The 26,212-nt window shown below is 40.9% G+C and overlaps 2 protein-coding genes across 2 annotated transcripts in view; one reads left to right on the forward strand and one right to left on the reverse strand.

Annotated features, from left to right (window-relative positions):
- LOC122415667 (uncharacterized) overlaps positions 1 to 26,212 on the reverse strand; it is a 95,414-nt gene that overhangs the window by 67,428 nt on the left and 1,774 nt on the right. The window lies entirely within an intron of this gene.
- LOC122415665 (rho GTPase-activating protein conundrum-like) overlaps positions 24,157 to 26,212 on the forward strand; it is a 39,795-nt gene continuing 37,739 nt past the window's right edge. Inside the window, exon 1 of the mRNA XM_043428010.1 lies at positions 24,157 to 24,248. The gene's annotated coding sequence lies outside the window, so the exon portion shown is untranslated. The remainder of the gene's footprint in view (positions 24,249 to 26,212) is intronic.

Below are 26,212 nucleotides of genomic sequence, written 5' to 3' on the forward strand. Positions count from 1 at the left end.
TTCAGTCACACACAGACGGAAATTCGTGGCGGACTCGGTGCGCGGGCGCGGACTGTTGCGAGAGACCGTAAACTCGGCGCTGTGCTGTGTGTATATAAACTCGTCCCGTTGGATGTACGGAGGCGCGGGGGCAACATGCATAAGCGCACATACAGATACACACGTTTATGAACCGCCACGGTGTTGATGCACTTTGCCGCTTGCACTTTGGTTGCCGCAGCTGCTACGATAATTGCGCCTCTCCCGAGATCGATATTGTTACATCCTCGACAATGTCTTGTTTTTGCTTCTTCTTCTTCTTCTTCTTCTTCTTTTTTTTTTCTTCTTCTCTTTATGGTGCCTCCCCGTGCACCAAATCTCTTTCCGTAAATGAAAATCGGGCATGCAGTTTCTTGCAGATGGAAATATACCGATTATAGGAGCTCCGATACAACGGGGCAAGCGGCTTCGTCGCCAGCGCTCGGACAAGCGCGCTCAAATCGTTCGATTACATCATCCGCGTCCGGGTTATCAGTACCGATCCGCACTCGGAGTACGATTTCCCGGCTAAATTCTTGGAGAAGAATGAACAGTTGGATAAAAGAATTCGCCGAGCGTTCAATTTTGCTTGCTTTTTAGCAACGTAAATCATGCCCGAAGGATCGCATTTTATGGGTGTCTAAATTGGATCGATTTTTACTCCCTTATTCATTCGAAATTGTAGACATTTTTTCAACTCACCTTTCGGCGAATGAAATTACATTCATTAATCGGGAACCCGTCACTGACTCAACCCCAAATTTCATTCGTCCCTGCCGAAAATACTAGTTTTTATGTCAAAAATCGCATCAGGGAACGCAAAGGGAAAAAACACAAAGGGACCTGAATCGAGAAAAAAGTGTTGAGGAGGGTGGATGACGAAATGAAAATAATCAGAATTTGATTAAATTTGGTGATGACATTCTTTGGCATCAAGTATACAAATACAATTTATATCAAATTTTTTTACCATTATTTATGGTTGTTTATAGTTATCGAATAATTGAGCGTTAAATCAATGTTCTTATGCACGAGATGTATTGTATATATGTGCAAACTCTATGCTTGTACGCGTGAACTTTAGTGTTCAATTACTCGAGAGCTATGTGGTAGAAAAATCTAAATATTTATATTGTCTTGTATATTTTTAAAGAACATATTTACCAAATTTGATTAAAATCTTATCATTTTGAAATTCTTCATATTTTTAACATGCTTTGGCATCGCAATGGAATGGGCCAAACGAAGAAGAAACAAAATGCTGAACTAAGCAAATGTGCTTATTACCAATTTCTTCAAATCTTTAATTATATTTATCACTAATAAGACGTCTCGACTTTTTCTCCAGACTTTCGTTACATACTTGATAGTTATTGTGTACGTTTTTCATAAACTTGGTAAGAAGCGTTCATTCGTTTTATGGAAAGATGAACGACTTTTTTAGGCGCAGTCCCCGTGTATTTTTATTAATATTTAAACACACGTTTTTCTCAATGACCAATAAGACGAAGCCTTTAAAATTTGAAATGCGTGTGAGTCCCATTTAAATTCTGTGTAAATATCAAGACTTTCTTAAGAAAATCGTTCCGTGCATGAACTACCTTAAAGGCACGATCTGTGGCTGTTGCTCCTCCGCGCGAACGCGTTCAAAGGTCAGTTTCAAAGGGACTCTGTCATTTTGAAATATTGGAAAATACCGCTTCGTAATCCAGGCCGTTGAGTAACGAAAAAATGACAAAACGATCGCGAGGAGCCTAAAGGCGTATGCGCATCTCGGCTGTGCGAAGCTGCCGCGAACGAGGCTGATGATGGATTAAAATAGAAATTTCGTTCGATGCGTATAAATGTAACGTGGCTCGAACGAAAGTATAACACGCTCGGTAATTCGTTTGCGTCACTGTACGCTCGAACACGGCTATTGGTAAATCGTGCACTCGCTTTGTGCGTTCGCGAAACTATCGAAACGATGCGCAAACAACGAAAAGAGAGAGGTAAAAAAATTCAGATAAATCGAGACACGAGATAAAGGGAAACGTAAAAAAATTGAGAAATTAAGTGACAGCGAGGACGAGAGAGAAGCAGAAAGAGAGTTTATGAGATCGTCTAAATGTATTACGTTTCAGGCATTCTCTCCCTCGCACGATTCCCTCTTTCTCTCGGCTTTGATGCAGTAAACCATGAGCTGTAAATTCAGTCGCCATTGTCAGACCCTTCGACCTCACGCACCAATCTGTATCCACACATCTATATACATATTCGTAAATATATACATATATGCACAGAGTGGAGTGCACAATTCGACATCGATCCAGAAAGCGTTCGTTGTATTCGAGTACAGAAAAGCCCGAAAGCGATCAAACGATGTTTTCGAGCTCGATAAATCGGTGGCTCTCCTCGCTATTTCGTTAACATCGTAACGACGGTTTTGGAAAGAGGAAAACGACCGCTGCGAATGGGCCATTCGTGATGATGACTTTCGGAGGAAATCCGACGATGATCGTGTCGATAATTGACGACAATGCTGAAGTTTGCAACGTTCGAGTCCAGCGAAACGAAGGAAAAAGACATTTGTGACGAATTTTTCATTTCACGAAGCATCGGTGCAGCTTGAAAAACTACGAATCGCAAGCATGGAACGAAATTGGATAATTACTCGAATAATTTAATCGCGAGACACAAAAACATTGTGAGTAATAAATCTCGAGCGATCACCAAACGACGTGAGTCGAAGATCCGGATGATAAAGAAACTTCGCGCCTCTTTCCACCTTCGATAACTTTTCTTTCTTTCCTCCAGTCACCTGCGTGCACTCTCTCATTGTACAGTTACATTCCCGCGCATGTACACAAGTGCCTCTCTCCCCGCTTTCGGTCTTTTCTCTCTCTAACTCTCTCATTTCTTGACTCGTCGAGTTCGCACGAGATTTGTGCCACGGATGGATGGAGAAAGAGTCAGCGGGGCGGAGGGAGCTGAAGGGAAAATGCAAGTGCGAGGGGAACAGGATCGAACCGTCTCGAGGATATCCGAGCTCGGCCCGAAGCAGCCGGAGTGCGAGAGAGAGAAGCAGAGAATTACAAAAAAGGGGGGAAACACGAGGCGCACCGATACAGGTATTTCCACTTGGTATCCCGCGTCGCCGGCGATGAATCGCGAAAGAGCTAAATCCGGGGGATTCCAGCGGCGAATTTGTGACACTTGCGCCCTTTTCGTAGTCAGCTCCGAGCCCATATGGACGAATGTATTTGTTTGGAGGCTACGAGAATGAGACTCGACGACAAACTCGTGTGCAGGCTTTGAAAGAGGGGGAGGGGGAACTCGCCGGAGCCTTTGTTCCCCACGTACACACGAACGCGAAGCTGCTGCTGCTGATGCCTGCCTTCCCCCCTCCTCGACGAGGCTCTCGTCATTTCATCGCTCCGTCCTCACCTGCGAACATCATCCTTGTACGAGACGATAATCTCAAGCACTCTGGCAAAAGGATCACATTTGCCAGTCTCGTTTCCAATGAGTTAACTATAATCGATCAACGTTCTTCGATCTTTAAGTTTCTCTGTGTCTCCTTCCTTCGCTCATAACCCACTTTTCTTCTCTTACTCGCCTTTCTCAGTCATTCCACCACTTTTGCTTCCTCATAGAGGAAGCTATGTGGCGATGAACATTTTTTTTCCAGTTTTCAATGTCAATGTGCTCGAAATGTGTGTTATGGCACTGTGCAAAATTCAAACGCTTATAACTCGAAAACGATTTGAGATACAGGGCTACCTTTTTGCATAGATGTTGATCTGAACGAGCTCTTCATTCTCTGATAATTTTGTCAGAATTTGAAAAAAAAGAAACGGATCCTAAGTTTTGAAATTTTTTAAAAAAAGCGTGTCGACGCTCTAATTTCCGGAAATTTTAAGATTTATTACTCATTTTTTTTTATAAATAGATTATCGTAACAGGAAGGTTGGTATTGGATTTGGGAAATATCGGTTGAGCGGTTTAAATTTTATGATTTCTGGAATTTTACGAAAATATGAGTTTTTCGAAAAATCCGCTTTAATTTTTGGTAATTCATTTGGAAAAGTTAAAAGTTTTTTTCTCAAGCTTTTAGAACAATGCTTAAAGCTTCCTCTTTGAGGAAGCCAAAATGAAAAATTACCTCATAGAGTAAGCTTTGAGCATGGTGTTTTCATTGGAACTGCCAATTCTTTCCTTCGCTATTGCAACTCGGGGGAATAACGAACGCTTCTGGATGCATTTTTTCTTAAGGGCGGGGGGTCTACTCGGTGGAAAAAGGCCCAATTTTAAGAATTTTTCAAAACGCTACAATAATTAATTCGATGCTAACGAATCTTCAGAGGCACTTCACAAAAAAGTTGTCCATCGGTGAACAGTACAAATCGAAATCCACTAGACCGATCCTTTTGAAATTTGGCATGATACTTTCTTACACAATTGAGCAGGGATTGACGAGAGGATTTTTTTTTTCGATTTGTTGCGTTTTTGTGACAATTAGAAGTGAAAACACTGATCCTCGCCTTAAAAATGAGCCTATTTGTCATTGTAAAATTAATAATTTTGAAAAATTGGAAAAAGCTCTCCCAGATTAATTGTGTAAGGAATTAACGTGCCAAATTTCTAAAGGATCGCTCGAGTAGATTTCGATTTACACTGTACAGCAGTGGACAATTTTTTTTCCAAAGTGCCTTTGCTATCGTCGAGTTAATTATTGGTATGCGAGTTTAAAAAATTCAGGAAATCCTGTTCATATATTGTATTGTGACATGACAATCAATAAAATATATTTGCATTATCTGTAGGGTCTAAAAAAATTGTTAAAATTTGTTTCACCGAATTGACGTAACCTCGTCCTTAAATTACTTTTACGTCGCCAATAAAATTCATAAGAATGGCCAAATCCGGATGCGCGTAATGCAACGATCGTCGTCGAAAGACCTCGAATTTTTGCTTCCCATTTTTCGTGTTGCTCAATCAAAGCGGATTCGAATAATCGCGGCGAAAAAAATATCGCGCGATCGTATATGACGCGTAGAAGAATTATTTGTTGAAAAATGAGAATTGCGATTGGGGAGCTCTTTGCGGTTGCGAGTCGATGAAAATGGACGCGAGGTGGCATGCGAAGGAAGTACATTTGAATGATCGAACGACTAAATAGTTGTAGTTTAATGATGCAAGCAGACAAGAGAACGTCGCTCTTTCTCGCAGCTCGTCGTCGCATCTTCGTCTGCGTTGTAGAGCACACCGCACTAGAAGCGTATTAGTCGATCCTACTTTTCGCCTCGTGCTGTTACTGACCCAGAAACCCACTTTCGTCCGAATTAAAAGCGAAATCAACGAGTTACTTCATTCGTTCCCGATTTCCCGGAGGAGGGAGAGAGAGAGAGAGAGAGAGAGCGAGAGGAAACGCGAAATAAGAAGGAGAGACAGAGAGCAGGCGGAACGAGCGTGCGTGAGAAAAAGAGAGAAAGAGCGAGACGAAAAATAAAACGGCGGGGTTATGTGGACGAGCGTCCGGTCGACCTACAGCTGTTTCCACTCTCTCGTAGGTCGCGAATTCTCGATTCACCAAATCCCGAATAATTATCCAGTGCTTTGACCCTTTCAGGGTTGCTCAGCTTCGAATTCGTTTCTCCACCTCGCCCTCGCTCGCCGCATTTGACCCCATCGAATTCTCCGCGTACTTCGAATCTCATTCGTATCAATTCCTCGAAATCTGTGACCCTGCTACGTTTCCCTGTTTTTCCCGATCGCTTTTACTCCACGAATACACAGAGAAAACGCACTCGTTTTGTACAGCGAGGAATGTATGATTTTTCTTGAATTTTCAAAGTATTTAGACACCAATTACAAACAGCATAATATTTTCTGAATATTAATTCCAATTCTGCGTCCCTTGAATCCTAAACAGCTTCACGTGGATAACAAAAAGTAATGCACGTCATGAACGTTTAGTTTTGTTCTCGAGTCTTCTTCATCGTGTCAGACCAGCCCTTACCGATAAGTGGAAATTTATTGGAAATTACAAATTTTTTCTGTCAACATAGTAAATTTTATAACAAATACACGAATTTACCCCGAATGCGTGTGACACGGTGTGACATTTTATCGTAAATATAGTTTTTTTCAGGGTTGCCCGAGCATACTTAACAATATAAACATTATTTCAAGTGAGTGAGAACATTTTTTACTATGCCCGTAGAGAAAAAGACTCTCGAGTATTTTTATTAAAGGTAGGTCTTTTTACTGTGGCGAATAGAACAATTTTTGTTAATGTTCTTCGAATTAATGCTGCAATCCAGTTTTTTCTCCACCAAAGGAAACCCCCAAAGAAAGTGCTTCGAAACGCATCTCGACAAAAAATAGTGGTAAACGTCACACAACGTTCGTGCCTCTCGAGCGATGATGCAAGCGACTCATTCAAGCGGATTGTGGCCGATCAATCGAATATTTGTCAGACGCCGACGGCAACTTGTCGATACAACGTTAAGGCGAGCCCTGCTCCGAAGCTTTTACCGTCGTTAAATACCAACGTCCACACCAAGACACACACGCACAGACTCGACGCGAGTCTGCGATCGTTTCCGGTACACGTTCAATTGAGTCCGAGGCCACTTCCCAATTATACACCCGTACCACCAGCGGCAACATCAGCACGAGCTTGACGTTGTACAAACTCGAGTAATTACACTAAGTTTTCAGTGGATGCGTTGGCCTTGATGATTTCACCTCCTCGCGTTCGTGCTCCGAGCATAACTCTCTCAGACCCGGACTGTTTCCTCAGCCACCTCGGCGATCCAGCCGGGCCTTTGCAGCTACTTTAATCCCGAAATTATTCGCGGGAGGAAAGTCAACTCGGATCCGAAACCTCAAAACTTCTCACTAAGACGATCGATCGCGAGCCGATTTTCAATATTAATCTCGTTACGATTATCAAACACACGATTCTCTTGACGCCACTGACTTTTCAGTTTAAAAAACCTTTTTATTGGTATTACCAAAAACACTTTCAACTTACCGCATTTAGCTGTTTAAACAAAATCAAACGAGTCCAACGAAATGATCGAAAAAAATTCTCCAATAATTCCAGTAATTCTCCTATTTTGTTCCCTACCAAATTTGCGATTCGTTGTTTTTCAAGCTGCACCCAACGATTCGTGAAATAAAAAATTGGTGAATTTCAAACGTTTTTTTCGTTCATTTCGTTGGACTCCAACGTTGGAAACTTCAGCTTCGTATTTGTATATCGATTATTAATGAATCTCGAAACGATTCCGATCGATATCGTCGAAAGGAAAGTACAAGGAATATTATTGTATCTCTATACGTACTGGATTGCAGCATTAATTCGAAGAGCACACTGTAAAAAATTATAAATTCCGATAACCGGCGTGTGATAATTACTATTCATGATACGATACGAAACAAGTTTGAGAATTTTTCGAACTAGTCATGTAATATCCCTATTGTTAAGGAGTTTCGGTACAGAAGTCAAAATGTTAAGAAATTGATCAAATTTGGCGATAATGTTCTTCAACATCAAGTGCGAAAACTCAATTTTTTTCAAAATTTTCTTCTACTTAGTTATCGAGTAATTACACATTAAAGCAGATTTCTCATGCCCGGAATGTATACCTATATATATGGAAACGCTATGCTTATACACGTAAACTTTAGTGATCAATTACTCGATAACTGTGTAGAAGAAAAATCTTAAAAAATTTGTGTCGTCAAATTTGGCACTAAAGAATATGTTCACCAAATTTTATAAAATTCTGAACTTTTTGAATTTTTGAATTCTTTTAGCATGGATTAGCATGGCAACATTGTATCGCCTGTACCGAAACTCCTTAATTGGAAATTACAACATTTGTATATGAATCCACTTATCGGAAACGAAACATTGAAAATACAGTACAACTTTGAAATTTATTTTCAGGTGTTTGGAAAATGAGATACATATGAAGTTGAAATTCAGGATATTCGCGATTTTTTGTTCCAACAATGGTATATTAAAAATGCGAAATGAGAATAAAAACAAAAATTAATATACACAGTCAAAAATTTCAGTTACCCTTCAATAGATCTGCCATACATTTATTTTTAGGGGCTTTCTTCAGAGTCACTGATTACGAATCCGATGTAAGATTGTCCAAATTATTTTAATTCAAAATGGTGGATCCAATATGGCGGACGACTTATAAAAATCGATCGAATTTTACCTGAAATCGAATTGCATAAAAACTTCTTGTACGATGTACATTAATTTTCGTACACAACATTTTTACAGTGCATCGATCTATCCACGATAGTAAAGAGACTTATGTCCTACCTTTAATCAAAGGACTCGAGAGTCTTTTTCTCTATACAAGCATAGTAAAAAAAGTTCTCAGTCACTTCAAATGTTTATGTTGTAAAGTATGTTCGGGCAACCCCGAAAAAAACGATATTTATGTCATACGCATTTGGTGTAAATTCGTGTGTTTATCATAGAACTTGCTATGCTGACAGTGAAAATTTGTGATTTCCAATAAATTTCCACTTATCGGTAAGGGCTGGTCTGACACGAGATGAAGAAGACTCGAAAACAAAACGAAATATAGTTCTGACGTGCATCTCACTTTTTCCTATCCAAATGAAGCTGTTTAGAATTAAAGGAATAAAATATTGTAAAATTTAAAAAATCCTATGATCTTTGTAATTGGTGTCTAAATACTTTGAAAATTCTTGAAAGACAATAATATTCCTCACTATACAAAATGTTTAAAGATAAGATGAATGTGGCTGGCGAATTTTGACGAAAAAACAAAGAAAAAGAGAAGTGAGTTGGTTTTTTTTTCTTTTCTTTGAAAATGGTTGAAAATGGTTTTGTTTTAGTCCTGTTTTTTTCTCCCAGAAAAAGGGTTCATGTATCATAAAAATTGTTTGAAGAAAAGAAAAAATATTCATTATTGATTCAAAGTGAGGTTTTGATCTTTCTATTTAATCGAGTTTAACAAAGGAGCAGAAGTTTACTAACAAAATCTATTATTGGAGCCGGTTCATTCCTCGGAAATAATCCAGGTAACCTGTTTACATCTATACATATTCGCATAACTATCGATCTTAATATTTTTGACATTACGACTGTCTGTCGAGCCTTGAACAGAGTTCGTTTCGCTCGTCAGACGTGTCAGTTGAATTTCACTGAGTCAATAGAATACCGTCGTCCAGAAGCCTATTTGAGAAGCTTTTCGCCAAAGTAGTCTGGGTAATTTTCGCTCATAAAGTAAGCAAAACTCGTCTGAACCTTTAACACAAAATAATGAGAAAATTGCGTCACACAAGCCCAATTCGAGCTTATATTGGCTTGTGTAAACACTTTATAATTCAATATTTCAAATTAATTCTTTCATTGATTTTTTTTTACTGGTAACACAAATCGAATCCATTATCTCCGTGTAGAAAAAGAAATTTCTTCCTGTCAAAGTTCGCATCAATCCAGATTGGTCTTCGAGCTGAATTCTCGAGTGAGAACCCCGAAGGTGCTGCAATTACGGATTTATACGAATCTGTAATGAATGTTGAAAGAAAATCGAAGGAAATCGTAGACGGAATGATTTCACGATGGCGAGTATAAAGGAAGTTTCTTACCAGCGGATCTCGCATAAATTCGGGTTGGACTTTGACCCTAAATTCTCGAGTTAAGCATCAGGGCATCGATCTTTTTTTTCCGGTGGCTGTAAATTCGACGTGGAGGAACGACGTCGCGGCTGTTTTGCATTGTAAATAAGCTAAGAGCCCCGAAACGCACGTTTTCCGAGCGCTCGACGTTTTTTCGACGTTTCCATCGATCGCTGGTCAGTTCGATCGTCTATCGCGACTGCTCATTGTTTTCCGTCGTCAGAGTCTCGATGGTTATGAAATTCCGAGGAATTCGGCCCTCGAGGAACTCGAGGGGGTCGATACAACGCGTTGCATGCACGAACGCAAACGGGTTTCGGCCCTTTGCGTGAATATTGATGATCGTAGCGCCATGAGCAAGCCCCTCCGAGTATCGCACTAAATCCGCTCGCCGAGAATGTCCATAACGCTACAGGGTTCGAGGCAAGGGGCAAAGTGTAACAAAGAATCCATAAAGAGGACACGGACAAGGGAAAGGGAAGAAAAACAGTGGGACGAGGGCGAGGATCGAGCGGACAAAAATGGAAAGCAAGATTTTCTCATCCCTCAAGATCCCAATAAACCGCTCCCTTTGGGATCGAAACTTCATCGTCGTCCGAGGCCTTCTCGTTTCGCGGAGCAGCAGACTGCTGTGATTGATTCTTCGATGCAAATTCAAAGCTGTGATGGAACGTCGACGTCGAATGGAAGTTCGGCACGCCTGCGGAGCGGATAATCGAAGAACCAAAATCCGAGGATTCGCGGGGTCTGAAATTTCGGAAATGTTGAAAATAATGAGCGAACGCGGCGTCGATAGCCCAGTACTTTGTAAAGGAAACGAACGCAAACGTTTTCTGACGGTAAACCACGAGGAAAAGATCGAAAATGAATAATTGCGCTACCGAAATTCCTTCTTCACGAATCAACGATTCGAATCAATGTCGAACGCTTGTCAAACTATTGAAACGGGGAGATAACGCTCCGGGATGGCAGAAGCGATCTTCGGAAAACACGGTTAAACAAGGAGCGTGGGGTTATCGGGACGGAGCGATCTCCTGCGAGCTGACACGAAACTGGGGGAGCGAGCGAGTCGAAGCGGCGGAGGAAAAATTCGAGAGACACAGGTACCGGGCCGGGTGTCTGTGAAAAGAGGAAAAAACGTGGACAGTTCCGTGAGAAGCGAGGAAATTTTGACCCGAACCTTCCACCGTTGACCCTCGCCGCGCCTGTCGCCTTTTAATCGACAGCGGACAATATTTTGACACGCTCGGTCAGAGCTTCACATTTTTGACACCAACTCCGATTTTTCGGAGGCTGAAAACAAGCGAAAGTGGAAAATTGAAGGGAGAAAAGTGCAGAGGACGAGGGCCAAGTGAAACGGGGTTTGAAGCACGTACTTCGCGTCCCGAAGCACGGCGAGCTCCTCGCCCTCGGCGGTCGAGCTCCAGTCGTCGATTCCGAAAGATCGATACGCCATTTTCCCTCCCACGAGAGGGTGGCACAGTTCGAAGCTCTCGGGAGCGCGGGCATGGTCGCGAAAGACTTCGGTGCTCCGCTTAACGGACGAAAAATGTGCCGAGTCTTTTGCCTCCTCACATATAACGAATTCTTCTAATCCGGGATTGACTTGAACGGAGTTTAAACCGAGCCGCGAACTCGATCGATCGACTTGCGCAGCGGCAGCATCGAAGAGCCCGACGATCGATCGAGCGCAGAAAAGCAATATTCGACTCGGGGAAAATCGATCGAGAAATTGCACCGGAGCCACGTGCCCTCCGAGCCAGCGACGAGGCACCGAGTAACTCACCAGCGCCGAACGGAACGAGAAAGATTAAAAAAAGAAGGAAAAAGGCTCGTCGTCATCGCAGATTCGGCCTTGACGTTCGCGCTCTCTCGCCTCGCGAGGTTCCGGTATCGGGGCCTCGCCGCGCCGCGACGCTCGTACGCGACTCTCTCAGCCACAATAACGACTATTTAATCCAAAAAGATAAGGAGTTTATATTATTTGCAGACTCGTCGGCCTGTCGACGGATAATAAAAAGGAGACGGGCGAAAAAAAGCGCGGATCGCTGACAGCCGCTTCGGACTTTATTCCAAATGTTAACGCGTTTTGGCTCGCTCTCGAAGGCGCGTTGTCCACTAAAAAGTGCATTTTCAAAGGTTATTCCCGAGAAAGCATGTCAGGCGAGCGTGACCGAGGCTTGAAAATCGCTTTTGTAGGAAACGCGCTCCCAAGTGGGACGTGCGATGCTTAAGAGCAATTTGGAGCACGTTGAAAGAAAATATTGATAGAAGAAGAAATATTAACGCGAATTAAACACCGTCAGACATCCGCGATACGGAGAAGTGGTAACAGCCTTGCTTGCGGCGACTCCACTTTCTATTACGTCAGGCAATACGTGTAGAGGAGGATAAAAGAGAGACGGAAAGAGGCCTTCGCGTGTATGCAAAGGCACAGATATAGATTCATATGCCCCTCGGTGAGCGCGAGAACGAGCTGGAAGCGCGATGGATCGATAGGAGAAAAAGAGGGAAAATCGTTTTTCTAATTCGGCGGTTCGTCGGACAAGGAAATTCCGTAGACAAAACTTTTCAGCCATTTTTTTCTAGGAACCGTAGTTGCGAAGATACTGAACGTTTAAATACCGCCAATCCGGGTCGGCGCGAAGAGAGTGGGGGAGCGTCGCGCCCCGCCCTCTTCTCTGCGTCGGCGCCTCCGATTGGCTGCGGCCCCGAAGAACGAATATCTCGGGAACGGTGCATCGTAGAAAAAAATCCCTCGAGACAATTCTCTTCGGAATTTGATGATCTAACGCTCCTTTCACTCGAAGCTCTTTTTCAGTGACAGCCGTCATCGCAGCGTGTACACACATTTTCGTAACGAAAAGACGAGGAGAATACCTACGCTGCTTTCGAAACTCGAGGAAGCGGGCCCCTTCGAGCGTCAGCGCAATATGGTTTACGATCTTTTGGCTCACGTACAACGTGAGTGGATTTTAATTGTCGAACATTTATCCACTTTGCTACACGTCAAGGGTCCGCGCGGAGCAGTTTCGCCCTTTCTTTCCGACACGCTCAGCGAACCCGCTCGCGAAACGAGCTCTGCAAAGATTTCGATACAAGAAAATCCACTCGAGCAAACGGCATCGACGTCCGCAGAAGCAATAACTCATCGATTTTTCCACAGCCATCGGTAAACGCGGCCTGCACGAAAATATCGATCGCCAATGTCCCCCGAAACACCGCTCGGCCGAACGACTCGTTTATGACTTTTCAATTACAAGGAAAGGTACTTTAGTGTCCGCCTCCGATTTTGATAATTTTTTTCTATGTTATAGTCCATCCAAAAATAAGAGACACGTATTTTTTTTTATCGGCCGAAAGTTATTTTTAAGGGGTGAAATCAACCCTCAAAGTTCGGCATGTTTTGCGTCTGGTAGAGTGTTTCATATAGAAGCACTCAACCGATCGAAACGAAACCAATTGCAAAATGTTTGGCATGTCAAATAACCCATATGACATGTCCATCTTCTTATGCACCCTTACGGCAAAGGGATGAACCACCCCCGAATGTTCAGAATTTTTTCGTATAACAAAAACTTACAATCCAATTTTAATAAAACAAACGCCATTTTGCAGAGCAAAAAAAAATAAAATCGACGTGTTTTCGGGTTTTCCTCAGATCAAAAAAATTAAGGGGGTAAAACACCCTTAAAATATCAAATTTTGTTTTGAGCACTGGCCCCTTCCAGTTTTAGTATTTTTTTCATAGAATGTAGCTTATCAAAAAATAAGAAACACGTATTTTTTTTTATCGGCCGAAAGTTATTTTTAAGGGGTGAAATCAACCCCCAAAGTTGGGCATGTTTTGCATCTGGTAGAGTGTTTCATATGGAAGCACCCAACCGATCGAAACAAAACCCATTGCAAAATGTTCTGCATGTCAAATAACCTATATGACATGTCCAACTTCTTATGCACCCTTACTGCAAAGGGGTAAACCACCTCCGAATATTCAGAATTTTTTCGTATAATAAAAACTTACAATCCGATTTTAATAAAAGAAATGCCATTTTGCAGAACAAAAAAAAATGGACGTGTTTTTTGGTTTTCCTAGGATAAAAAAAATTAAGGGGGTAAACCAGTCCTAAAATCTTGAATTTCACTTTGCGAATCGAAATGTTGACATTCAATTCATATGGTTCCTTTATCATTGCGTATCGACTTATATGTTGAATAATATTTATTTCACATATTCATTGGCTGACATCATAATCGTATAGGGAATCGAATACTTTGACATGCTTTACGTGAGAAGTGTTAATTTTCGTTCTATTTATATAAGTTTCTATTTTGAATGATTTACGAAAACAAAATAAAACTCAAATATCGAGAGCCGCATTGACAATTCCCCGCCCAGAAGGCAAACAAAGCTGACTCAAGCCTTGCCATATTCTTATCCATATCAAGAATCGCTATAGCGGCTCGTAGCCATGTATTCTTAAAAAAGCCAGCTCGCTCAGCCTAATGCTTGAGAGATATCCGAAAAAATAAAAAAATCTGTTTTTGTGATGATGTCAGATTAAGCCACCCACTCAAGATGAAGAAGCTAAAACTGACTTTATATTACTCCAGAAGTTTAGTTGCTGTTTGATTATTTATCTATCACTATCGTGTCCGCTATTGTGAATAACGTATTGTCATCAACATGTCTATCAACCCAATGAACGTAATAAGACTGTTGCTTCTTACATTTGAAGTAATGAACATTCCTGACAGTCCTGTTAACAATAATGAAGTGGAATTGAAAGAAAGTTTCGAGAGAATTCTGAAGGCTTCTATGGCAGAGTTCAATCGGTTAGAAATCGTGGATGATACGACATTAGATTTTCAAGAACCGTTTAAAGATGTCATAGTAGAACCTGTAGAACGAAAACTAACACTTCTCACGTAAAGCATGTCAAAGTATTCGATTCTCTATACAATTATGATGTCAGCCAATGAATATGTGAAATAAATATTATTCAACATATAAGTCGATACGCAATGATAAAGGAACCATATGAATTGAATGTCAACATTTCGATGCGCAAAGTGAAATTCAAGATTTTAGGACTGGTTTACCCCCTTAATTTTTTTGATCCGAGGAAAACCAAAAAACACGTCCATTTTCTTTTTGCTCTGCAAAATGGCATTTCTTTTATTAAAATCGGATTGTAAGTTTTTATTATACAAAAAAATTCTGAATATTCGGGGGTGGTTCACCCCTTTGCAGTAAGGGTGCATAAGAAGTTGGACATGTCATATAGGTTATTTGACATGCAGAACATTTTGCAATGGGTTTTGTTTCGATCGGTTGAGTGCTTCCATATGAAACGCTCAACCAGATGCCAAACATGCCCAACTTTGGGGGTTGATTTCACCCCTTAAAAATAACTTTCGGCCGATAAAAAAGAATACGTGTTTCTTATTTTTTGATAAGCTACATTCTATGAAAAGAATACTAAAACTGGAAGGGGCCAGTGCTCAAAACAAAATTTGATATTTTAAGGGTGTTTTACCCCCTCAATTTTTTTGATCTGAGGAAAACCCGAAAACACGTCGATTTTATTTTTTTTTGCTCTGCAAAATGGTGTTTGTTTTATTAAAATCGGATTGTAAGTTTTTGTTATACGAAAAAATTCTGAACATTCGGGGGTGGTTCACCCCTTTGCCGTAAGGGTGCATAAGAAGATGGACATGTCATATGGGTTATTTGACATGCCAAACATTTTGCAATTGGTTTCGTTTCGATCGGTTGAGTGCTTCTATATGAAACACTCTACCAGACGCAAAACATGCCGAACTTTGAGGGTTGATTTCACCCCTTAAAAATAACTTTCGGCCGATAAAAAAAAATACGTGTCTCTTATTTTTGGATGGACTATAACATAGAAAAAAATTATCAAAATCAGAGGCGGACACTAAAGTACCTTTCCTTGTTAGTTGCAATTAATAAATATACGAGTGCGGTGTCAAACGATGCATTTCATTCGATTATTTTTATAGCGAGTCTTTATTGCACGTGGAGCGAGTATTTGCCACTCTCTTTCAGGGACTCTGCTGCTGCCAGCACGCTGAGTTGCTAACCACGAGACTTTTCATTTGACTGACCGAGTCTAGGCAACCTGCAGATATCACTTTCTCCTACGGAGTTGTGCCGTTACACCGCGTCCTCGAGAGACCCGAGCGATGTGCTACGAAAATCAACGTCAATGTAAAATCCTCACTGCAATTGTGTCGAGGAACGGAGCTCGAAAATAAGCCACTAAAGCCATGAAAATCTATGAAAATTCATTGAACTCATTCACCTTCGATTCGGGCCCAACTTCCTACGAGATTTTCACGAATTTCTCTTCCCAATTTTCGTCTCAATGAATTGTCAGATTTTTCGATATTTCGCTTCCAAGTTCTTTAACGTTTTGTACCGTGAATTCTGCGGATCGTACATTTTACTTGTATTTCTCGAGTCTTTTATTTTCGATCTGTTTTTTCTTGTTCTTTTTTTCCAATGACGTAACGACCTCCAAAGGCTACCGGGGATCCCCCGTTAGTAACGACCTCGACGCACCTTTTTTATTCTCCACAACTCTTTCCTCGTTACTCTTATTAGACTTTGCAGCAGACCGTACGTTTTTCTTCTTCCTTTTTAATCCTTTTTTCGATAGAGCCTTTCGAAATATCACGAATCACGGGGAAACCTGTGAGCGACCTTTTCACCTTGACACAAAAGGGTGGATTAAAGAGAGAAAGAGCGAGAGGGAGCAAAAAATTTGCGGCGATTATGACTACTAACGAGAACATTTTTTTGTTTTTTTTCCCCCCTTTATTTCGCTCCTTTTCAGCCCTTTTTCTTTCCCCGTTTTTGCTCTATTTATAGACCCGCATTCCGATGCATTTTTCCTCCCTTTTCATCCTCCTTGTTTACGATTTCTCTGCCGATGATAAATCCCCTCGCTTCGATGCGAATTGAAGCAAAAACGATCGCAAGAACTTCTAACTAATCGAGTGCAAAAGTCCCTGAAGCAGCCGACAGATGCGCTTTGAATCCCTCGCGAACTACACTCCGATAATCTTCGTCTTCGGCGACCCTTCTTTTTCGTATGTCTTTTATGCAAATTTTGCTCCCTGGCTCTTTCGAGTCACAACGGAAATTTCAAGTAATCTTTTCGTAAATTTGGTAATTTAGGGAATTTTGTCTCGCAGCTTTGCGAGACTCGAATATTGTAAATCTCGCACCGCGCTTAGGCGTGAAGGAAAGTGCGGAAAGTCGGCGGTACCGTGTCAATACTCTTTTATTCACGGAGAGAAAATTTCACTAAAAACTACTATGGTGCCACAGAAGCACGGTTCTATACCGGTAATATTTATTAATTCTTACGAACATAGTAATCCTTTGTGAAGCGACTCGAGGAAAATTGATGAGTGATGTCAAAATATAAATACATCGGTACACATGTATACCGGTATATTATCGTACAATCGCGAATGAAATTCTGTTATTTACCATAGTAAATTTCTAAACAGTTTGGCGTATGATCGATGCTTGTGTTCGAGCTCCTCAAATTTGACTACGTTCAACTGTAAATTTCAATTGTGAAAACGGTACTAAGTATAGCAAAATGGCATAATAATTCTACTTGACAGTTCATCATCGAGTCAACAGAAATTTTACAACGTTTCCTTGGTGAACTATGTTAGGAAAAAATAGCACAGTTTTAAACCTTTGTCACAGCAAAATACGCAATTTAAAAAGTTTTCATTCATAATTGACTTGGAAATAACAATATTTTTGGTAAAAACCTTCAAAATGGGCGATGAACCCCGATACCACGGCAGCATAGTAATTCTTACTATTTTTGTCTCTCCGTGTTGTTATTTTTAGTGGTTAGTGTAATTTTTGTATGTTCTTTTATCTCGAGTTATTTTGACGTGTCACCCTGCTCTTTCCAAATTTCGTATTTCATACAATCGGCCCAAAAACTCGCTCCGTTGCTCCTTGACGAATGTCGACTTGATGAATCATCGACTGGCTATTTACGAATCATTGTCATCGAGGCCTCCAAGTTTCCGGAGCACCAACAAGAGATAAATTGTCTTTTTCGTGTTCTTAATGTGCTCGTCAACAACCAACTGATTATTTTGCACAATGATTCACTGTGACGAATAAAAGGAGACGTCGAGATATCGGAGCGAATATAAAAACAGGAAAGAGCAGACGAGAATGGAAGAATATTGGGAGACGAGGGACACACGAATGGAAATAAAAGAAACTTGGGCGAGGGTGAGCTGAGGGAATATAGGAAGAGAAAGATCCAAAGAGCACAGGGAAAGGAAATGCAGCAAATGTGAAAGGGAAGAGGAAACTTTAGCACACATTCGTGAGTGCAGCGAAATAAAAGCGGACATGACGAAGACAGAGACAGAAGGACTGAAAAGATGGCTGGAGAAAACAGTTGGGGAAAAAATGGGAGAGAAATGGGTGAGTATGTGAGAGGATACGAATGGATGATGAGGAAAAATGTAAGTGAAAAGAATAATTGAAGAAAATATACAGGAAGGAAAAAGAAAGAAATGGAAAACTTGGAAACGTCACTGAAGTTTGCAACGTTGGAGTCCAACGAATAATGAAGGAAAAAAGCAATTGTAATTCACCAATTTTTTATTTCACGAAATATCGGTGCAGGTTGAAAATCTACGAATTGCAAATTCGGCAAGGAACTAAATTGGATAATTAACTGGAATTATTGGAGGGTTTTTTAGATCATTTCGTTGGACTCCAACGTTCTGTTCTCTCTACAAAAAATTAATTTTAATTTACAGTAAAGTACAAGTGCATGCGAATAGATTGGCGAAATTTCAGGTCAGGTTATCGAACATTTAATGAAGAATTAAAATTTCAAAAATCATCAAATTTATACGCGGGAGCTTGCGGAGATTCCATCATCATCATATTTCTATTCAATAATTCATACACTGAATATCTCTAAATTCCTGATACAAACTGTCTCACGGATCAAAAAAAATGTAAGGGATCCACAGCGATGATAAAAATAAAGCGATATCGAATGTTGAAAAATTATATTAACGATAGAAATTTTAAAAATGGCAGAAGCAGAAGCTTTTCCCATATAACAGCGACTTCTCAGAGGTCTAAATTTCGAGTGCCCTAGTTTGCGACACCAAAAAATACAGTCCTGCGAAACCTTAAGATGATGGATCAGTCGGTAATCACAACCGTGAGTGCGAGAGAGATAGCTGCAAATTTCTGAGAAGGAAATTTTTCCACATCGTTCGTCTGATCGAAAAAATAAAAATGTCATCGGATTTTTGCAATCGTGCTGCGTACGATGACATTTTTATTATTTTAATCGGACGAACGATGTCAAAGAGATTCAATTTCAAAAATTCGAGGTGTGATTACCGACTGATCCGTCATCTTAATTGATACATGAATTTTGGTCACAGCGAACTTCGATTTCTTGAATGCTACCTTCTCGTTCTTGTTAATTGTTCATTTCATTCCGAAATTATGAAATCGATCAGTATATTCGTAGTATAAAAAATAAAAATCTTACAATTTAGTAAGACAGATTTTTTTTCGGGACTCTTCGATCTCGTGTTTATTCTTTTCGGTTCGCTTCTTAATCTTCGGCATATGATCATCCGAAATCGTACATTCTCAATATTTCGAAAAACCTACACGATCTAACTGTGACAATCGTCATTATTAATACCAAATAAGCACACGAAACATTAATTCCCGTGAAAACTTCGTGCCTCTCTTTTGTTTAACCAACTTCCCAATTTGTCTTCTTTACTTTTGCTTTCCTGAGCCAGGAATACTGTGAACTATTGAAATATTTAACGCGCTAGATTAATAAAATGAATAAACGAAAACGCGATCGTCTGGAGGCCTCATTAAGCTCGAAAAAATTCCCAAAGAATCATCCCCAAAGAATCGATTAATCTCGACACAGCATAAAATAAACATTCGATTTTAAACGAGTATCGTCGCCCGCGAGATTTTCATCAGGTGTACGGAAACACTCTTGTTTCGATGGTTCTACTCGCGACAACTTGATTCCCGCAGCCGTAACGGAGACCACTTTTCTCCGGTGTACTTTCACGAGGAGAGAGACTCGAGCCCCGCGCGTTGAAACGTACAGGCCGAGTATAAAGATTTCTGTCTGCTCTATCGTGTCGATCGCATTCCCTGACCGACACGCAATACCAGTCCGCTGTCCACAGCAGCAAAATTATGAGCGTAGCGGAGCCGTCGATCGATGAAAGGGCGGCACGCGAAAGATACGAAAGTCCAAAGCTTCTATGGTAATTAGTCGGGGAAAAGGGCAATTGAATGACCATCTTGAATCCGTCAGATACGAACGACGCTGAAGTTTGCAACGTTGGAGTTCAACGAAATGAACGAAAAAAAGATTTATAATTCATTATTTTTTTATTTCACGAATTATTGATGTGGCTTGAAAAATGACGAATTGGAAATTCGGTAGGGAACAAGATTGGAGATTTACTGGAATTATTTGAGAGTTTTTTTAGATCATTTCGTTGGACTCCAACGTTGGAAACTTCAGCGTCATCAGATACGATGACGAAGCCCCAGAATCTCATCACTGCGACAGTCCTATCGATGTTTGATGAATTCTCATATTGTACGAGGCGTGAATTCACATATTTTCGTCGAGGTAAGACCGATTGTAAAACTTCGTACATTTTCGTGTGATTTCTGACTATAAAATTAATTGATTAAACTACAGCTTGTTGAGAAAATCATTTTAATATTCTAGTTCAATATGAACTCATAAGTGCAGTTCAAACTTTAGCTTTTCCCACCGTTTTTTAACTAATTAACTGGGCGAGTCACAGACGCGCGCTCCGCGCACGTCATCTTCTTGCACAGCGTAATTTTTTATTTATTTTTACCAGGATTAATAATTCAACTCATTAATAACTATTGAGTCACTATTGAAAGAATGTCCAATTCGAGGAATTTTGGAGAAATCGAGTCGAGCAAAACGCTATCGAGAAAATGTCAAAGATGGTTTGAATATTAGACTGACGTTTGCAACGTTGGAGTTCAACGAAATGATGTAAAAAAGCCTCCAATAATTCGAGTCGTTCTCCAATTTCGTTCTCTGCCGAATTTGCAATTCGTAGTTTTTCAAGCTGCACCGATGCTTCGTGAAATAAAAAATGGGTAAATTACGAATGTTTTTTTCATCCATTTCGTTGGACTCCAACGTTGCAAACTTCAGCGTCGTGTTTGAATTCCAAGCTGTCATTTTGACAGGACAGGTGAACGTTGCTTTTTCCGAATGAATTTAGCCCCACGATGCTCGTGTTTCAAGAACCAATCGGAATCGCGGAAAAGCGATGACAATTAACAGCCAATTCACGCGTCACAATCTTACGATATGAAAAGGGATTTAAGGTGGTTCCTCCACGAGACAGTTAAATTAGGAAATTATTTAAATTTGGCATACGTATTGTTTAACATATGAACAACACACCTCTATAAAATTTTAACAAGTTTCACCATCCCGAACCCGAGATACATGTAATTGAAGTTGACTCAATTAACACGTAACATATGGACCATGTATAAGCAAACGGCACATTATTAATTCTACCGCCAGTACTAAAATTAGGAAGTTTATAAAAAACGAGGAGGAGCTAGAGCAGGATATCACAGATATTGTGAAAAAAAAATCAAGGTGATTGACCATCTAGTTTGACAGATATAGCCTCGAGAAGTACGAAGGTTTAGGCTGCATACGATATATTTTGCAAGCGAACAAGCGAATGTCGTCTGTATAGACAACCTTTTCTGTGTGTTGAAGCGTAACCTGGATAGTTCCGTCAAAAAATTTACTCACGATGTCGGATCAAAAATACTTTTAGAATAAATTTTACGAAAGCAAATGATATTTGTACTATATCTGCTGGCACCGAGTACGTATATAGGGTCTTTACAAAGTTATTGATTACGATCCGAACGAATTATCAAGCCTTTTGATATGCAGACAGTACATAACTTTTGGTTGGGGCTGTCGCAGAGGATCAACCTTAACTCGTGAAATTTCGCAGTTTGGGCCAATTCCGGACTTTCTGCTCCACGTCAATTGATTTTTTTCAAATTTCGGATAACTCGTAAATACGCGTGAAAGAAAGCACCAACTGGTGATATTGAGTGCACAAATAAAGCGGTGGACGATGCGAAAGCAAAAAAGTTATTGTTGTTTTGAAAAATATGAAGATCCGAACACTGAATCGTGTGAATGGAGCTCTCAAAGTTGCACAAGCGAAAGAGTTCGAGTCGAGAATTTGTTTGTTGCTAAATATCTAGCAATTTTTTCATCTATCAGTTGAAATGTTGATCGGAAATCGTAAAGAAGATATCAAAGAGTAAAACACATCGACAATTAATTCAGTAATTTCATTCTATGGTTCGTTATTAATAAATTTCTAGCGCGCTGATTTTTGGAGAAACGTATTGAAACGAAAGTTGTCGATGCGCGTGGACGTTCGCATTGAGGAGATAAAATCCAACGGAACGCTTTGAAGCCAGTCGAGCGCTAGCTTTTTGAGGAAATGAGCATTTCGCACAGTCGAGGTTTGTTTGTCCCAAGAGCAATCGTGCGGAACTTCTTCGCAGACCGGCCGATGTTGCTCGACATTATTTGCAGTGCTTCTGTGACATCCGGAGATGAAATCCACCGTCGGAATCTGTAACATTTCGATCGAAGGAGTCTCTAGAATTCTCTCGTTTTCGTCGATTTTCTTCCCGAAGAATCATTCCCTAAAAAATGAATTTTGAAGAAGAAAAAACAAAAAAAAAAAAACAAAAAAAAAACAAATATATTCCATCGCTCTTCGATAACACATTATTTAACTACGTAAATGAGAATGAAAACGGTGTTGAAAGCCCGCGGAGCCGATCGGCGCGATAAAAATCGAGTACTTTCCAATTCCCCGATTTTTAATACGAAACCATTGAAAAACCTGACTCTGCCAATATTCAGTACAATAATTTAAATACACAACGATAAATAAGCGTGCCGCAACGTCAGTTGGCATGAACTATCCAGCGCGAGCAAATATATGTATATATTTATGCGAGCGAGCACAGGTTTTATCTATGCGGGCCGCGTGTGTACCGGGCGCGTGGACACCGAGCGAGCGAGAGAGGGAGGGGCCGAGCGAACGTGAGTTTACGAACGGTGCCGATTAGCCGATGCATGCGATTATAATTAAGCGGCTCTGCTCTCATCCTCGTCGAAGCCACTGTGCGTTAGTCGCCAGCAGCGCCCCCTCTACTCTCGCGATGCGATGCCCGGACTCTACGCGAGAACGTATGCTTTCGCTCTTCCCAAATAACAAAGGTTACACCACGTACACACAAGAATATATGTGCGCGACCGAAGCGCCCTCCCAGCGCCGATAACGCGCTCCTTCCAGCTCCACATAGATATACATCAATGTTCACGCACATCCACTTCTATTTCTGTATATCCGCTTTCATTTTAACGTAACATTAACGCGTACGATTCCCAACGGAGTCACAAAGTGCAGCCTCGACTCGTATCCTCCTAAATATGTGCACACACCTCGCGTTTCGATCCTGATATCCATACCTTTTAAACCAATACGAAATTTCATGGGATCAGCCATTTTCCATACACAATTATCCGTCATGCCGGACAGCCACACAAGCCCGCGTTAGTCCCTCGCACAGAGCGGTGCATAACAATTAATAACGCTCAGCCGGACACGTGGAGCACTCGCTCGGAGTCTCTCAGTTTCGTACAAATGTATCTAACGCACTGTATTTTTACTGGTTATCGAAGCAGTTCGTTATTGTGATTAAATGAGATTAAATATTCACACGTGACGTTTATTCACTTCGGTTTTTTATTCTCTCAATTTTCTGCCGGTTTTTCGGGCCGGAGGCCGCGCACAATTCGGTGCGGAGAAAGTGACACGCGGCGGTGGGGATTCGGCGCTGATTTTTGCGGCGGAGTGTTCACAAAATGGATCCACTTCGTTCGGAATTTGAATTGAATAACTCGCGGGCTGCTGGCCTCCCTCGAACGTTCACTTCGTTATTCTGCGTTTTAAACTCATAATCACTGATCCAATGCGGTTACCCGTGCTTTATTATCACTTAGTTGAGGGCAGGAAAAAAGCGCTCGGAAGTTTTGACTCGACAACGAACACCCCGCGCTCTGGCGGACCGTTGACGAGTTTTTCTCCCCCCTCCCGCTGTGTTTTTCTTCCGTCGCTGCTCTCGGACGCCTCGTCACGACCTTCGCTGCCGCCTCGAACGACAAAAAAAAGGTACGCACGCGTTTTTATCTAATACACGAAAATAGGATGGAGCGAATTTAACTTTTTTCTTTTCTTCCTTTGCTCGAATCGACAACTGCGGAGGAACGCCACACGGAATGAGGCCATTAGCCCCGCCATTTTTAATTGATCGATACGACGGAGCTGGGTCAAGGTCATCTGTTCTTTATCAAACCGAAGTAGGTTTTACTTTTAATTACAAGTTTTTTGTCTACTTTCGTGAAGCTCGTCGAAACAAAGGAAAATATCGAGGCCGCGACCGACTCGGCTCACAAGTTTGGGATCCCATTTTTGTCGATCGATTCGCGCGGCGAGTCGAGTGTTTTTTTTTATTCCTTCAATCGGAGGAAACCGCGGAAAATATCAACGGCTGGCTATTAAAGTACAAAGAAATCTTTCGAAAATTTGTTTTTTTCATAATCAGCTTCGGAAGGTTGTCAAAATGGACGATAGTGACTGCTTCGCCTGGCAATTAGCATCGAACTTGCTTTTTCTGTGCTCAATTATGAACAGCCTCGAAAAACGACGCGAAGGACCTCAAAAGTTTAATGAAATTCGACTAGCACTCTTTCGAGTCGCAATTCGTACGAATTTTTTTTTTTTTTTTTTCAATTTCTCTGAGTATTTTTTTCGTCACTCATTTTCGTGCAAACTCCGTGCTACAATCCCGCTGAAAAAATAAATGAGTGAAAAAGTGGGGAAAAAGCATATTTCGTTTAGCCCGAAACACGCAGTTTTAACAAAGAAAATTTGGACGATTGAGAAAAGCTCGCTTCCCCTCGGTACCTGAAAGGAAAAGGGGAAAAATGAGCATACGAATTTGCTTGGTTGCAGGAGAAGAGAAATCCGTAAAATTGGTCGTCGCCTCCTCTCCGTGCACGTTGCTTTGTACGTACGCACCGTTCGTGCGAGGGCGGGCAAGAGCGGTAAAGAACACGATGATCGTGACAGGTGTGACTCGTTGGGTTTACTCTTGCGTTCAACTCACAACCAGACGCGAGAGCGAGCGAGAGAGACGAAAAGAGAAACGAAAATACGAAGCCACGAGAATGCAGGAGACACGTTCTGTATCGATAAAAAAATGAATAATAATCAGAATAACATTGACATGTGTGTCCACAGATGGGATTGATCGTTTGGCCAAAAAAACGAATATTATTTATTCATTTTTTCCATATGCCGAGGGTGTTTCTTTGCTGAACGATAAATTTAAAATAATTTTCGCGTTCATTCAAAAATATCAACGATCATTCCTAAATTTTTATCATCTGCGAATGAAAAGAAAGTTACGAAACGAAGAAGCAAAAAAATGTACGAGTTTTTAGACTTTGAACGTACAATTCAATCGGGAATGAGAGACCCGACTCGAATTCGAGCGTTTCCTCTTTTCGATAATATTTATAAATGATATTGATATGAAAAATGCGAGCGGCGGTTGTCGCGAGCGTTATTGGCTCAACGGTCTGTGGCACGATTCGTTTATTGTTTTGCCCCGTATCCGTTTCGCAGTTAATATCAAACAACAATCAATGTATCGAATTTTATTCGCTGCTGACTACCGTTTTAGTCCTGTGTTTAACACTCGCGAGACTTACCTGTGTATGTACTCGAGTGATAAAAATTTCAGTGAGTTCGTTTTGAACAAGCATTTCTGCGATACGTTTTTCCGAGAACGAATCCAATCTTCCTCTCGACATAAAACCTTCCTAGCGTCCGATGAAAAAACATTTCGTTGTGCGCTCTTCACTTCGTTTCCTAATAACGAAGCGAGCGGCATAGAGTGACATTTCATGAGTATTTATTCTTCTTCGGAGAAGCGTATGGAACTTCGACGAAACAGAGTCAGTTCCAAAAAATAGCATTAAACAGTTCTATTTGAGCTCATAAAAATCGACGACAGGAGTTCGGGAGCGGATTTCGGGAGACTCGAGCGATGATAACGAGTCCAATTTCAATATTTTCCAAATCTGGAGGCACGATGAGAACGTAAAAAAGAAAGAAAAAAAATGGTATTTATGGACGAAGCATAAGTGCCGAAACGAAGGAAGTATGATAAGAATCGAGTAAACGTTTGGCAATGATTGAGCGCGTCGAAACAAGGAGGCTCAAGCTTTCTCATAGCAGCGATTTAATGTGGAGGGAC

Source organism: Venturia canescens, chromosome 9 (assembly GCF_019457755.1).
Source record: "Venturia canescens isolate UGA chromosome 9, ASM1945775v1, whole genome shotgun sequence".
In the NCBI taxonomy this organism is placed as follows: Eukaryota; Metazoa; Arthropoda; class Insecta; order Hymenoptera; family Ichneumonidae; genus Venturia; species Venturia canescens.